General features: G+C 36.4%; 1 protein-coding gene and 1 non-coding gene across 5 annotated transcripts in view; both read right to left on the bottom strand.

Moving 5' to 3' along the window:
* The window catches only part of EPHA6 (EPH receptor A6), a 1,027,581-nt gene that overhangs the window by 95,230 nt on the left and 915,073 nt on the right, over positions 1-17,278 (bottom strand). The window lies entirely within an intron of this gene.
* Positions 6,469-6,575, bottom strand: LOC139185389 (U6 spliceosomal RNA). Its single transcript, XR_011569022.1, has one exon. It is a non-coding gene; the product is annotated as a U6 spliceosomal RNA (small nuclear RNA).

The following is a 17,278-nucleotide window of genomic DNA, read 5'->3' as shown; positions in this document are numbered from 1 at the left end:
TTCAAATTATATAGAACTACACAGAATAAAACATATTAGCTCTTCTTCAGCTCTGTCCTAGTCAGTAACAAGGTTGAGCTTGGTATTACACCAACCTGCTTTAGCACATTTTTCTTTGTTTATAATGTAGTATTTAATTACAAACATACCAGTGCATCAGATGTTTGAGTAGCTTAAAGAGCCTGTACAAGTAACAGATTTATTAACTGAATAAACATACATAAATATATATAAAAATATTATGCTCAAAATTTATATCCCCAATATGCTTTTAATTTTTTCCCTTAACACTATGCTTTATAGATCTTTCCAAGTCAATCCATGAAAGTCAGCTTCACTATTTTTAATGTCTGTATAATATTTTATTGTGCAAATGTATAATTATTGATTCATTATTACTGTATTGGAGGATACTTCATTTGCATTCAATTTTCTCTATCATAAATAATGGTGCTTTCAGTATCCTGTGCATAAGTTTGTTCTCATGTGAAAGTATTTCTGTGGAAAAGAGTTCTAGTTGGCTAAAAGTTACAAATTGAAATTTTGCAATACTGCCAAATGCGCTTCAAAATAGGCTTATTAATTTATACTCCCACCAACAGTGTATGAGAGTACTTATTTGTACTTATCACTGCCAGCTCTGGATATCATAAATCTTTTTAATTTCTGCTAGTCCTATGCTTGAAAATACAATCTTATTTAGTTTTATTTTGCATTTTTCCAATTATTAGTGAGGTTGGGCAGCTTTTTATATGTTCACTGTCATTCGCATTTCATCTTCAGTGAATTGATTTTTCTCATTTTTTTCCCTATCTGACTATTTTTTTATTATTGATCCATGAATCTGATGTCTTATCATTCTTGTCTTGACCTACTGACCTTTATTTTTTGTTAATCCTGATGTTGATTCTGTGTATTTCTTCTATGCATGTGTGTGATACAGCAGTTACAAAAAAAATACTTAATAGTTTTTCATTGTAAAAGTAAAAATACAAAGATTTTTAAAATTCCTTCTTGTCTTCTATTATTTAAAACACCTCAGAAAGCCAAATATTTGGAAACCGATAATAGACAAACAAACTATGATGCTATTAGCTCATGTCCTGGCATTTTTGTTCAAATGCTTACATCTGAAATAATTGAGAAGCTGGGGAACCCACCCATTTTTCACTTTTCACTTTATTAGGTGACTCATGAATTCAGTAACACTTAAGTACCTATACTGCACACACAGATATAAAAATAAATATGTTCTTTGATGCCTCCTTCAAGGAATTGAGAGTCTAACTAGAGAGAGATACACATACACAGTTGTTGAGAGATCCTAGGGTGTGTGATCCGTGGCTGGGTGTGTCTACCTGGTACACTGTGGGCCTGGCGCTCCAGAAGTCTCCTTCTACAGGGCAAGTCTCTCAGAGAAAGCACAGTAAGAGAGAACAGAGTGAGCACTGTGAGCCAGACATGTTACTGAATCCTTAGATTGCAGAGAACAGATGTGGGTTGGAGTACATGTGCTTATGGCTGCAATTTCTTGGTTTCTTCCCACCATCGGGTTTATATTTGTCTGCAGATTTGAGCAGGGAGGGAGGAAGGGGAGCTGAAAGTCAAAACTGACAGAGGTATTTCATTAAAACCCTAAAAGACATAAAAAATATAAGACGTACTTTGGGAGCTCTGTGTAATCAAGTGTTGTTCTAAGAAAGTAAAAGCGACTTCTCTAACCATTTCATGACAGAACATCATGCAACAACACTTACTGAAACAGGTTCCCTGAAAATAAATTGCCAGTGTAAGGCAAGCAAAACATTTAGGGTCAAATACTTTGGGTCACAAAGGGTTAAACAAATGTTTTAATGTTGAGCCTTCTAAGAAACTTTTATAAGCTGATGTCCCTTGGTGAATTAATAACACAGAAATGCAAACTCAAAATAACTTAAGAACAGGCCACCTTTGGGGTTATCCCAGGAAAACATTTCTCAAAGAAAGATGCTTTGTCATATTGAGGGGTCTGGTACCTCTATGTACATCCACAGATGCCCCTCTATTCACGTTCTAGATAAGATCAAGGTAAAATCCAAAATAGCTAAGGTTATTTACTCTTAGGTATATTTAAAAGCAAATGATTGACTGGGGACTGAATTAAACATTTAATTATATTCCAGTTAATGACTCTTTCATTAAGCATGTGCCGTATTATAGTACATTAATCAGGCATGAGATACTTAGAGTTACTTTTAACAGCTTCCTGCAACCTTGTTTACCATGCCCACTAGTACCACAGAATGCATTTCGCATATTAGAAGTCATGATTTATTGGTTTAGGCACTTTGTATACTACTACACACAGAATTCCATGATTATCTTGTAGTTCATAGAAAAGACCTGACAGTGTGTTACTAAGCCTTGCACATTCCAAATTGCCACTGAAATGAAGAAAAAGGCTAAATAATAGATTAATTGCTAAAAATCTTAGAAGTAGTGGGGGCAAGAGATGTAAGAGCTAGGCAAATTCCTTTCTGAGAGTTGATAGGGTAAAGGATACAAAATATGTGTTAAAAGCATATTAAGGTAACTATCAGTAGAAAACCTCTAACTCACCAATGAATTACAAATAAACAGAGTTATTTGACTAATGCAGAAAAACTATGAAAATAGGAAAAGGTAGATTGGAAAAATAAGATGACAGAAGTAACACTAAGCATATCAGTTATAATAAATGAAGATGTGTTAAATTATTTATTAAAAGATACAGACTCTCAGATTGAGTCTCATGCATACATGTATGTACACACTCACCTAACTGGCTATTTGCAAGACAATAATCCAAAATAAAATGACCCATTAAGATTAAATACAAAAAGTACAAAAATATTCCACATCAATCAAAACAGAAGTGTAATCAGGATCTGTACTATTCATATTAACAAGAATGAAAGTAATAGTTATAAAATTTTGTGTATAAAATAGCCAACATCAAAATACATAAAGCAAAATGATTAGAATGCTGGGAGAAACAGAACAAAGTTATATGGAAGATTTTACTTCTTTCAGTTTAAATGCTAAGCTTTTAGGTCAAATACTAGTAAAGGGGCAATTGAATCACCATCCTGGATTCTTTACCTCCCTAGCAGGAGAGAAGCATGTTCCCTTTTCCTTGGCCCTCATTTTCCAACAGAAATGTAATGTGACCCATTTGTATAATTTGACGTTTTCTAACAGGCACATTAAAAACAGAGTAAAAAGGTTAAATTAAAATGTTTTACTTAATCCAATATATTTAAATATTATTTCAACATATAATCGATATAAAATATTAATGAGAGATTTCACTTTTTTCATTCTATGGAATCTGGTTTGTATCTTACACATACAACACTTCTCAATTTGGATGCTAAATTTTCATAAAAATGCTTGATCTCCATTTAAATTCTATAAAATATATGACTGAAACCACAGAATTACATACTCAAGCTTTTCAAAACCTTCTGAGATTTTTCAGAAGACTAGAACGAGCATCAATTTTTAAATCAAAATTAATTAAAATCAAATATAATAAAAAATCAGTTTCTCAATCACACAAGTCACATTTCAGTGTTCAGTAGATACATATGTCAAGTGGCTACCACTTCAGATGGCAAAACGCTAGGTAACGTTTCTGTTCTCCTGATGATTATTCCATATCATATCCTTCTTAAACCACTAACATTTCCTACCTCATCCTCAGTTATAACTGATTATATTTCTAACATGCTTGAGAAAATAGTTATCCTGAAGAGAACTTCAATAAACTGGCATGATCACATCCGGACCCATGTACTCTATTTTCTTTCCAGTACTCGAGATGAACAGTTCTTACTCCTAATCTAAAATCAGTCCTTCCTCTTGTGCATTATATTCTATTCTCAAGGACATAATTTCAGGAAATCTGACTGCCCTGTTTCTCTAGAGAGAAAAGTCATACCATACTATGATCTTAAAAATGTTCTACTGTCTTAATTTCTTTTTCCAGCTTGTGTCCCATTTCTCTGCTTCTTTCTATAGAACTTCTCAAAAATTATCTATACATCCTGGCCTCAATGTTTCTCCCCTCATTTTCCTTTATATTCATTCCAGTCAAACCTTTACCTTCACTGTTAACACTGAAACTACTATTTCAAAGACATCAGTGGCCTCCTTTTTGTTAAATCAAATGGTCAACTCTCACATCCTCTCCCTTGATATTAATATATCCTTTCTCCTTAAAATACCCTTCACTTTTATCCCTGGACATCATGTATTCTTCACTTTTCTTCTACCTTGATGATTATTTCCTCTCATTATTCTCCTCATCCTCTTCCCAACGTCTTAGCTCAGACTGACCCAGGACTCTTCTCATATTTGGCAATTTCATCCAGTCTCATGGCTTTAAATATCACTGATATGCCAGTGACTTGCAAATGTGTATCCCCAGCCTGAATTTCTTCCCTCACTTCTAGCCTTATATACATCTTGCACTCAACATCTTTCCTTGGTTATATCAGTTCAGTTCAGTTCAGTTCAGTCGCTCAGTCGTGTCCGACTCTTTGCAACCCCATGAGTCGCAGCACGCCAGGCCTCCCTGTCCATCACCAACTCCCAGAGTTCACTCAAACTCACGTCCATTGAGTCCGTGATGCCATCCAGCCATCTCATCCTCTGTTGTCCCCTTTTCCTCTTGCCCCCAATCCCTCTCAGCATCAGAGTCTTTTCCAATGAGTCAACTCTTCGCATGAGGTGGCCAAAGTACTGGAGTTTCAGCTTTAGCATCATTCCTTCCAAAGAACACCCAGGGCTGATCTACTTTAGAATGGACTGGTTGGATCTCCTTGCAGTCCAAGGGACTCTCAAGAGTCTTCTCCAACACCACAGTTCAAAATCATCAATTCTTTGGAGCTCAGCTTTCTTCACAGTCCAACTCTCACATCCATACATGACTACTGGAAAAACCATAGCCTTGACTAGATGGACCTTTGTTGGCAAAGTAATGTCTCTGCTTTTTAATATGCTATCTAGGTTGGTTATATAACTGGCACATAAAACTTAACATATCTAAAATCAAGTATTTTTTTCCCCTAAGTGCTTTTCCATGTATTCTTCCCTTCTGGGTAGCCTAGGAAACCTTAGAATTTTCCTTTTACCTTTAAATTAAAAAAATAAAATCATGTCTAGAGCAACAAGAATGCTGTTAGCTGTGTCTTAAGAATACACCCAGAATCACCCAGAATTGGATCACTTCTAATCACTTCCGTTTTTTTCTTTTTACTCTTGCATACATTTTAGAATTTTGTAAGGTGGCCATTCTTTTACCTTTTAAGTCAAAAGATGACAGGATGACATCCAGTACAGTAGTTTACTTCTGATTTAAGATTTAATTTATCTATGTAAGCATTCCTGAAGTTCAATGAAAAAATTTGATGTAATATATCAGGGTTTGTTCTTTAATAAGGTATATAGATACATATTCAGAAATTAGAGAACAAATGTTTTGGATAAGGTTATCACTCTATTGTATCATAAAGTGAATTTCAAAGTTATGCTAATAAAGTTATAATTTGGTTTTCTAGGTTCCAAAACAAGAGTTATGCTATGTAGATTCTTTGGGTTGTCACTTTCCACTGGGTCTTTGTTACTCTTTAAACTTCCCATTCAAGGCCTGTGCAGTTTGTTTAACCATAAAACTGGAATTGAAGCAGGTCTCTGATTGCTTTCTGCTGTTCTCCTTGTGAATTAAATGTATAACAGTGTATTGCTATTTCTTTTGCAGTTTGTCTGCTGCAAAGCACAGGCCCCAGAGATGTGATTTTCATCAGAATGGGAGAGAGAATCCCCATTTGGCTATATATATTGATATATTGGAATCCTGCAAGGTTTTACTTATTTATTTATTTTTTAAATTTTATCTTATTTTTAAACTTTACAATATTGTATTAGTTTTGCCAAATATCGAAATGAATCCACCACAGGTATACCTGCATTCTCCATCCTGAACCCTCCACCCTCCTCCCTCCCCTACCCTCCCTCTGGGTCATCCCAGTGCACCAGCCCCAAGCATCCAGTACCATGCATCGAACCTGGACTGGCGACTCGTTTCATACATGATATTATACATGTTTCAATGCTATTCTCCCAAATCTCCCCACCCTCTCCCTCTCCCACAGAGTCCATAAGACTGATCTATACATCGGTGTCTCTTTTGCTATCTTGTACACAGGGTTATTGTTACCATCTTTCTAAATTCCATATATATGCGTTAGTATACTGTATTGGTGTTTTTCTTTCTGGCTTACTTCACTCTGTATAATAGGTTCCAGTTTCATCCATCTCATTAGAACTAATTCAAATGTATTCTTTTTAATGGCTGAGTAATACTCCATTGTGTATATGTACCACAGCTTTCTTATCCATTCATCTGCTGATGGGCATCTAGGTTGCTTCCATGTCCTGGCTATTAAAAATATGGAACGCTTCACGAATTTGCATGTCATCCTTGCGCAGGGGCCATGCTAATCTTCTCTGTGTTGTTCCAACTTTAGTATATGTGCTGCCGAAGCGAGCACTCCTGCAAGGTTTTAATTGCTCGTGTAATCTCACCCTGAATTCCTAATCACACCCCGAATTCCTAATCACACGCCACTTCCTAGCTGAGAATACCTGGTGAAGTGAGTAAAAAACGGGTTTGTGTCATAGCCTTCAAATAGAGAAGGATGGGGAAGGATGGAGAACCACAGCGCAAGGTTGTGGTTAAGAAATGTGCTTTAGATGACAGCAGTGAATAATAAACAGAGTGCCTGCTTCAGCAAATGGTTTTCCTGTCTCCTTTTAATTGAATCAGTCAGTTATTAGACTCAAATAACCATTTCCTAAAGTGGCTTCAATAAGTGGCTGCAGTACAGAGGCCATTGTACTGTACTTTTCAAGGACTTGATTCAAACTCTGTAATTAAATTTTCCTGATTCCTCTAAGTCACAGGGCTACCACATGTGCAGAGCAGAAGCTGGTCCTGTCTAGAGAAAATGTGTTTTCATCCTCTTTAGGAGAAAGGCAGAATATGGGTTTATTAATTAATAAAATGAGTAGATAAATTATTTTATTGTCTAAAAGGAAAATTATTTTGTATAGCCAGAAGTACCCAAATATTCTTGAAAACTGCAGGCTCAAATGGATAAAAATGAACTGCTGAAAAGAAGTACATTGCAACCATTCTTGGCTGAGTGTGTTATGAAGCATTAGCAAGCAAGCTGGAGTGGATCAATACAGCCTTATTAAAATCCTTAGGTGGGTAGTAGAATCAAGACAATATGTTCACTTGGTTGGAATGCAGTTTCAGATACTTAGAAAAGAAACACAGTGCTGTTAATATGCTTCCATTACCACTCACATAGGCATTATTTCTTGGGCGATGAATCACTACCTAATCATCTAGTTTTTTTTTTTTTTTTTCCGGTCGAGTGTTACAGTTAGCTTTTAGTGTTATAAGTTAGCTTCTCTCTGTTTTTCTACCTTCACATCATTTTAAGTATAGGTCTTTCTTACAAAATGTCACTCTTTTCTTTGGAATGTTTAAGACTTTTGGAAAGCTATTCCACACTACTACTACATAAGTTATATTATTTAAGTCAAGGGTAAAATATATGCTTAATACTAGACAGAGTTATAATTAAAAATTATTGCAGAAAGCAAGATGCAGTTTTTGTTAGAGACATGGTATTCATGGTACTCATACTTCCCCATGTGCTCAGAAGTACAAGTCTGGAGCAAAGAGATTCTTAAGGAGATGGACTTGGTCAATGGCCCAGCCTATAGAGGCCTGCGGAATAAGGTTTATCCTGATTTGGGGGCTTTCTGTTTGGAAAACTTGTTCTGAAGTCCTCATATTGTGGTAAACCCACCCTTACATGTAACCTAGAGTGGAACTAATAGTCTTAACCTGATCCTAACCTGTTTTCTGCCAAATTAGGTTAGGCTGCTAGCAAGACATCCCAAAACTCAACTGGAGAAACACAGAAAAGGCTCATATTTCAATAACTACTAATTCAGTTCATCTTCCATCAGTACAAAGTGAATGGGGATGTTATCCCTTCAAAGTAATGGTTTCATCTCCTCTCCTCCCCTGCTATGTCTGCAATTGGTTGGACTATTCATGCCACTCTCCTTCCTAGGTCTCTTCCTTCTCTTTCACCCTCTTCCTGTCTCTGTTCTTCCTTTCTACCCTCCAGCTTTTTTTCATATTGAGGCTACTGAAATAATACCTCAGAAATGAGTCTTTACAAACCTAATGCTTGCAACTCTGACTTTAAAGAGAAGAAAAACTAGAGATAAGGAAGTAGTGTGAAGATAATTGATGTTTAAAGATTTTTCATAATTTAAAAAGAGAATTATCCACAGAATTCTGTTAATAGCTAGTCTCCTTCAGGACTTTTTTTTAATGGTCAGATGTGCAGACATTTGGTTTAGAGAGTCAGCTCCACACACTTCTACTATAAGTTCAGGGAAATTTTAGCTGGTGAAGTTTCCATTTCCTTTTCACTACTCAGATCATTTTCACTTTGGAATGCAAATGAATCAAAGCTGAGGTTCCAATATGAAAAATCCATTTCAGCAAAATCAATTTAAAGGAAAAATATTTAGTTTAGTTTTTTAGAGTAAGGAATAAGTTTCTGCTCTCACGTGACCCTGAGAGAAGTCGCTTATATAAAATGGTAACAAAAACAATCTTAGCAGGATTTAAGGAGAACTCACTTTGACATGTTCAAAGGTATCTTTCCCCTCCTCTTTCATCATCCTTCCTATCAGGGGTTCCTTCTTCTCCCTTCCTCCTTCTTCCTAATTTCTTTTGATTCTTTCCTTTCTCCTTTCTTCTTTCCTGTCTTTTAAAAGCAAACAAACAAACAAACAAACAAAAACAGTAGGCTAGGGATGCAGCAGTACGTTTACACTCTCCTCCACGCATGTGTCTGTTTTGCCTCCTTGTGACCTTCACTATTTTCAGTGACTATGCAATTCTTCTTTTCTACCTAAACTTCCTCTAATCATTCCCCTACTCCTCTCAACAGGTAAAAAGAATTATAGTAAATAAAGTGCTGGTCTTGAAAGCCAAAAACTCACCTAATTTGTAGAAATAAGAATAGTTTGGAACAAGGACTGCTAATAGCAAAACACTATTCAGAGCGAAGTTGCAGGGAGTAAAGTATGGGATTATCATTATAAAGGCAAAAACTATTCAGCAGAAAGTAGCACAGAGTCAGACACGACTGAAGTGACTTAGCAGCAGCAGCAGCAGCAGCAGCATTCTTTAGAGTTGGAAGTTGGAGTATTATTCGGTAGACCCACAAAAGCACTCTGGGTGATTTAAGAGGTAAGAATCAGAACTTTAAATTGGAATTGAAAAAGACTTATTATATAATTAATCCCTTTGACTAGGAAAGGAACAATACAATTTTGGAGCTAAATTTAATTGAGATTTAAGTAGATTCTTTGAAACTCTTCCATTTTTCCTCTGGAAAGCACTAAGAGCTCATCCTTTCAGGAGTAACGATGGACTGTATAATCCACTAGTGCATGGTATATCCTAAATCAAGTTCTCAGCAGCCACAGTGGGGCAGTCAAAGGTATTCTGACTGAAATGAGAATCTAAACAGCTTTGCAGTGTGCATAAGGAAGGAGGTTAAACCTTTTGGAAAGAAAATGATCAAAATTATAGCTTCTATTTCTACTCTTTTTAATTTTTGACATTGAAAATTTATTCTAGGATTTCATCTTTTAACCCAAGACTCCTGCAGCAATTTCTTAACAGTTCCTGCGCACAGTTTTAAAAAAGGATTAAATCATTTTGGCCTGAGTCTAAGGTATTTTAAAGTACTATCCTCCCTGCAAACAGTATCAAGATTATAGCAAGGAGACTAGATATTAAAGAATAATAAGGCAATGTGCAAATTAAGCATTTTACATTTGACTTCCATTGAGGACTTTGCCACCTAGGTAATCCAACTGAATAGGCTCTATAAATCCACACTTTCCAACACGTAGTTCTCATACACCAGTCAAGTAACAGCAGACTGAAGCAGGCTTTTTAAAAAAGGATTCCAGGGACTGAAAAAGAATTTATCTTACCAGCTTTTTCCTTAAGAAAGGAGGTCCACATGTCACCTGTCATTATTTCCTTTCTCTCCCCCTCCCACCTTGCCCCAGTCTTCAGGGACTGAATTGAAAGAGAGGGACAGACAATGACTGAATGGTGTGGCTACTTGAGAACTTGTTCCTAAACCCCATGTCTCCTGTTCTTAGCTGGCTTTCTGTTCACAGGAAGTTATTTATGCTATAGGTGGGCCAAGTTTACAATAAACCACATAGGTGGTATCATGTTTTTACAGAAGGGAGAACTGACTCTCAGTGATATTTTAAAAAATGTATGGTCAGTGACTGAGTTGACACCTCACAGGGGCCACCAAAGATTGTGAAAGGAACTAATACAGCCCACCCAGAAGATCTACAGTAATTTAAACTTAGGTGTTCTTAGAGGTCATCTAGGGGGCCATCCCACACCTCCTAGATCCGATGAGTGAAACCCTTGTTTGTGTAAGAGTTAGGAATCCTGAGCAGATGAACAGCAGAGTCTAGTAAAAAAACTCCGGGAAGCCTTCATGACATCTGTTTTGAAGAAGGAGATGGAAGTGTGTGTGGTGGTGGTATTTGGGATTGACAAAGGACCTCTGTGGATAGTGAGTATACTAGGGTGAAGTGAGTATGCTATGTGCTAAAATTCATAAAGCCATTAGGCTTTGCTGAAATCAAAGCGTATTTTTTTTCAAAGGTGTGAATCACCATGTTAAGCTGCTCATAAATTACTTGAAAGTGAGTGATCCAGGCTCTGTATGTTAGATGACCAGACAGCTGCTTACATGTAAGAATTTGCCATTGTGTAAGAAAGGTCTTAAAACTTGATATGCCTATAATCACATAGCAGTAATATCCCAGGAAACCAGAGTAAACCCCATGGAAAGAAATGTGCATAAGTGAAATACACATGAGAGATGGAAAGTAGACAAATCTCATTAGAGATGGCTAAATATTCTGTTTTCTATAGAAAACAGATATATCTGAGAAGAAAGATTGCCTTTGTCCCTTTTTAACTTTTCCCAATTTTGTCTAAGGATACCATCGATGGTATTTTGAAACCCTTATGGGAAGCAATTTTTTACCCTCCACTTAATTACCTGATGTTGCAGCTATATTTTGATATTTTGTGTGGCTATTTAGCAATATATATTGTAATTTGTAATGATAAGTATGAAGAATTTTATTTCCCAGCAAATGAGTTGGGCTAGTGCTTTTGGTCCTTATTTGACTGGTAGATATTACAGCTAGTTTTTCATTATCTTTAGAAGGAATGGTCCTTCTGGGTAGGATATTTATTACACAGAAAACCCCAACTTCATTTCAATATGCCTAGAAACTCAGCCTTTTATCAAACTTGCTAACAAGTTGCAACAAATGAGTGATTTGTTCCCCAGAGAAATAGCCACAACACATTAAGAAGAAGGTGGAAGAAGCTAAAAGCTTGGATAATCCATCAGCTAGTTAATTCACACCTGAATAATTGAGAGTTTGCTTTACAGTTACTGAATATTTATGAAGATTCCACAATATGTTGAAAAGTAGATGCACCAAGTAAAAATAACCTAAATAAAACCAATATGCACATAGTTTATGTTTAATACAAATCTTGCTACCTGACTGGAACAGGAGAAATAGGATGTGCTTTCAAAGCTTAGTGTGTATAAGAACCATGAAGAGGGTGTGTCTGCTAAAACTGCAGATCTCTAGAGAAAGCGCAGTGATGCTCTTTGGGAATATGCATTTCTCTCATTTTATCCCAGATGATTCTGAAAGTGGGTGGTCTAGAGATCTCTTTTGGAGAAAATATCAATGTAGGTAGTGACAGGAAAATCTTATTTCCTAGGAGTCATAAGATAAGAAATCAGAGAGACATGGACCAACAAACTGAAGAAAGAGAAGAAGCCAAAGAGGAATGCCTATTAGCATAAAGGAGAGCATAGCCAAAAAGAGACAAAAAAAAGATAAAGGCAGATAATAGAATAATGGTACCATAAAAGATCTTAGTATCTTAGAGATTTGCTGTAATGCTGTGATGTCTGTGATTTAGTGTAAATTACTTAGTGTACCTTACACTGTAGATGTGATGACCAGTTGGAATTGGTCACTCACAGCTTTTTGGAATCTCACAGCTCAGTGATGGCTCACTAGCATTCTAAAAGGAAACCAGGACTCCGGAGGAGGTTGATACAACTAATTAAGCTATTTATGCTGGATCAAAAATAGAAGCTTTAATAATTAGCATGATAAACATCAGAAAAGGAATTCCATTCATTAAATTAGTGAATGGTTGATTAGCATAATGGGTTTAGAAGCATATCCTCATTGATGAGACTAATGGCATTCAAGATATGTGTATTAGTTAAAATATTTTGGCAGTAACTTTCTTCTCTTAAATAATCAGAATATAGGAATGCAGAAAGGCCTATAGCTGGGCTGTCACATAAGGGATGGATTTAATCTCTTAATGCTCCATAAATTGTTGTGACACTTAATCTGAACATGTCTGACTGCCTGGGTTGTAAGGCTGTAGAATCCTGGCCCTCTGGATGTTGTTTTAGGCTTCTTCAAATTATATATATATATACATATATATATATATATACACACACACACATATATTCCGCCCCCCCCCCCCCAGGTGAGATGTTTAGGGATCCCTTATAAGAATGGAGAATTGGGACTTCATCATCTCACAGAACAAATTGTATGAATGTCTCATTCCTGTTTGTTAATAAATATTGATATGTGAGGCAGAATTGTTCTGATTTGCTCTAATTTTAACTTGAAGCAAGTCTGTGGGGGTGGTTGCTCATTCTCATCACCTCAAATGTTTTGGTTGGTACAGCTATCTGCTAAAAGTGGTTATGCGTTGTCATGACCTAATTGACAGAGACCAGTTCTCAAGACAAACATTAAAAAAAAAAAAAAAACTTTCTTGGGAGAGAAATTTGGTGAACCTGCTTTTGATTTTTCTCTTGTGAGAAAAATTTGATAAAGCAGCCAACAGTTTGTATGCTCTCCTCTGCAAGGCAAGTATATTTATTGTTCTGCTGTTTCTGTCCCAAGAAAATATGAAAGGGTCAACAGAAACTTGAATAGAAGTAATTTCCAAAGGCATATAACTTCTATGGTGTCACTCACTTCTCTAATTTGCTCCATAAAGAGCAAATAGGAGAAACTGGGAATAGCAGAATTTTGACCTTTCAGACATTGGTCTACTGTGCTCTCCAAAGAGCCATGATCTTCATGTTATTTAAGATCTTGCCTAGGCTATTCTCTACAAAAGATACCTAAAAAATTTTTGACTGTCTCAGTCCCTTCAATCTCCAAGTAATTGCTGGTAAAAAAAAAAAAAAAAAAGAATTAAAAGCTAATCATAAAACTCTAGTTGTGTGTTCCTTAATTTTTTTTGCTTAAGTATTTTAAAATGACCAGATGCTTTCAGCAGATATGCCTAGAAAAAAGTTATATCAGTTAATACCTTTCATATTTATTTATATACAGGCACTCTGACATGAAAATATTCAAATGTATTACATGAGAATTTATTTTGTTTCCTTATGGTATAAGTGAAACTGTAAATGAGAAAATGGAAATGTTGTATCTATATCTATGTGTCTATAGCAATATCATTCCCAATATGATACTGTATGAATTAAATTCAGAACATGTAACCCAACAGACTTCCATGTTGAATGGTAAATGTATCTATGAGGTCATTTCAAAATATTAGAGTCAAATTATGGAGAAGCAGATTAATTAAGCCATAGACGCTGTGAATGTTTAAGAATGGTATTCTAAAATCTCACACTTTCAATAAAAGTAAATGATTTAATTTGGGTATTCTGCCACTTTTACTGTTACATGATTTATTAGATAATGTTAACATGCAAAGTGCGAGATATCTATAAATAACTTTGTATACATTTGCCACAACTTGCCAGTTAATTATCATTTTGATATATGATAGTTCTGATTAATAAATCAGAAGGGAAACTCGATTATGAATGCATGCAATCAAACTTCATATGCAAGCCAAAATAAACCCGGCATTTGTAAGTCAGAAGAACCCATTAGGGAAACCAATATAGTAGTGTTCCAAGGCTACATTGTGTGGAAAATAATGCTCTCCTGTTTAATGGAAGAGAATGCTTAAGAGACAGACTACCTGGAGTAGTGCTTAAGACGACAGGACACTGAAGTAAAGGGCTCAAGTCAAAACAGAAATGACAATGTCTCCTACTCTTCACAGTTGAATTCAAGGAATATTTATTGAGTAACAAACTAAAGCCTCTTCTACAGAGGCCTGTTTTTAGATCAAGAAAAGACAATGAATAAATGCTTCTGACTTCAAATATAGGGGGCTTTTATGAGTTTAACTGTGTCTCTCCACAATTCCTTTGTTGCGGTTTTAACCCCAGTACTTTAACTTACCTGGGAATAGGGTTACTGCAGATGTATCTAGTTAAGATGAGGTCATACAGGACTAGGGTGAATCCCTAATTCAATATAGCTGACATTCGTACAGAAAAGAGAAGATGTGGACCCAGAGACATGCACACAAGGATAATGCATGTAAACGTGAAGGCTGAGATGGCATAATTCTTCTACAAGTCAAGGAACATCAAAGATGGCCAGCAAATCACCAGAAGCAAGGAGAGAGGCATGAAGCAGATTCTGTCTCAGCTCTCAGAAGTAACCAATCCTGCAGAGTCCCTGCTCTCAGATTTCAAGACTTCAGAACTGTGAAATAATAAATCCTGTTGTTCAAGTCACAAGGCTTGTGATATTTTGTTATGGCAGCCCTAGCTAACTAACACAGGGATAGACACTGCAAGGGAAAATACAGTCTCTATCTTCAAAGTGCCTACAAACAGCTGTTCTCATGGAAAAGTCTGTAGAGAAGTCTGTTGGCAGAGTTTTTTCACTTAAGTGGTAAAAGTCAGGAGCCGCAAAACAGAAGTAGGTAAAAGGGAAAACATATGTTACCCAGAGCTGAATTTTGATGAGGCTGAAGATGAAGGGGACAGATGATTCAAGGCATGAATGTGCCTTCTTAAAATAGTTGACCAAGAGCTCAGGGTTGGGAAGATCAGGGAACGAAAACCATGTGTAAATGTGTGTTGATGAGCTATGCCAAGAATAGGAAAAGTGGCATCAGTAGGAGAAGTGGAAGATTAAGTGGTTACAGAATTCTGTTTTAAGGACTTCTCTTTTAGCTCTAATTTGGGTGGACATACACTCTTTGAAGGACAAATGTGAGGATGCTGGACGTTTTTAACATGAAAATATATGTTTTACTATTAAAAAAGCATGTAGCATTTTCTTGTCAATCTTTAAAAAACTCTTTAAATTATTATAAAATATTTCAGACAAAAAATGTCACATAAAAACTAATACAAAGATTACTCACATATCCACTACCTGACTTTAAAAATGCAGTATTTCTGATACAGCTGAGCTCTTCCAGATCTCATTTGTTCCCCTAACTAGCATAGCCAATGGCTCGTACTCTGAACTTGCTGTTTATCATTCTCAAGCATTTCTTTTTGTATTTCTCCTGCAGAGTCATCCAGGTCAGAAGCAAGAATGCTGGAGTCTTTATACCTCTGCCTCCTTCAGTGGCCATTATTGGTCCAAGGCTGTCCCTGGTGGGATGTAAATCCCAAGTTGCTTCTCAGGTCTTTTTGCTGCAGGCAAAGTAGATGCCAGCAGTCTTTAGGACAGTCTTCTGACAAAGCCCCAGATGCTGACTGTTGGAGCAAAGGTGTAACTGAGCAGGACTCTATGGGGTTTTCCTGTGGGTAGATTGCTCCATGTCTTCTGCCTGACTCTTTTTTGTAGAAAAACTTTACCCTCCTTGGCCTTCCCTGAGTTCCAAAGAATACATTTAATCACAGAAGTGAGAAAATGAAGAAACAAACAAACAAAAAAGACAAGAAAAATATACTTCAGCCATTAAATAAAATTAAACACCTTTAGTTATTCTTCAAGGGTCTTAATGACCTTGCTAACCACAATGGTGTGGTCACTCACTTAGAGCCAGACATCCAGGAGTGTGAAGTCAAGCAGGCCTTAGGAAGCAGCTATTATGAAGAAAGCTAGTGGAGGTGACTAAATTTCAGCTGAGCTAATTAAAATCCTAAAAGATGATGAGGTTAAAGTACTGCACTCAATATGCCAGAAAATTTGGAAAACTCAGCAGTGGCCACAGGATTGGAAAAAGTCAGTTTTCATTCTAATCCCAAAGAAGAGCAATGCCAAAGAATGTTCAAACTATCGCACAATTGCATTTATTTCACATGCTAGCAAGGTAATGCTCAAAATCCTTCAAGCTAGGCTTCAACAGTACATGAACTGAGAACTTGCACATGTACAAGCTGGATTTTGAAAAGGCAGAGGACCCAGAGATCAAATTGCCAACATCCATTGGATCATAGAAAAAGCAAGAAAATCCCAGAAGAAAACATCTACTTCTGCTTCACTGACTATGGTAAAGACTTTGATTGTGTGGATCACTACAAAGTGTGGAAAATTGTTACAGAGATGGGAATATCAGACCACCTTCCCTGTCTCCTGAGAAATCTGTATGCAGGTCAAGAAGCAACAGTTAGAACTGGACATGGAACAATGGACTGGTTCAAAGTTGGGAAAGGAGTACATCAAGGCTGTATATTGTCACCTTGTTTATTTAACTTACAAGCAGACTACATCAAGTGAAATGCTGGGTTGGAAGAAGCACAAGCTGGAATCAAGATTGCCTGGAGAAATACGAACAACCTCAGATATGCAGATGACATCATCCTTATGGCAGAAACCCAAGAGGAACTAAAGAGCTTCTTAATGAAGGTGAAAGAGGAGAGTGAAAAAGCTGGCTTAAAACTTAACATTTAAAAAACAAACATCATGATATCCGGCCCCATCACTTTGTGGCAAATAGATGGGGAAACAATAGAAACAGTGACAGACTTTATTTTGGGGGGCTCCAAAATCACTGCAGATGGTGATTGCAGCCATGAAATTAAAAGAAACTTGTTTCTTGGAAGAAAAGCTATGACACACCTAGACAGCATATTAAAAAGCAGAGATATTACTTTGCTGACAAAGGTCTGTCTAGTCAAAGTTATGGTGTTTTCAGTAGTCA

Source organism: Bos indicus, chromosome 1 (assembly GCF_029378745.1).
Source record: "Bos indicus isolate NIAB-ARS_2022 breed Sahiwal x Tharparkar chromosome 1, NIAB-ARS_B.indTharparkar_mat_pri_1.0, whole genome shotgun sequence".
NCBI classification, from domain to species: Eukaryota; Metazoa; Chordata; class Mammalia; order Artiodactyla; family Bovidae; genus Bos; species Bos indicus.
This window is presented reverse-complemented; position numbering and strand designations above follow the sequence as displayed.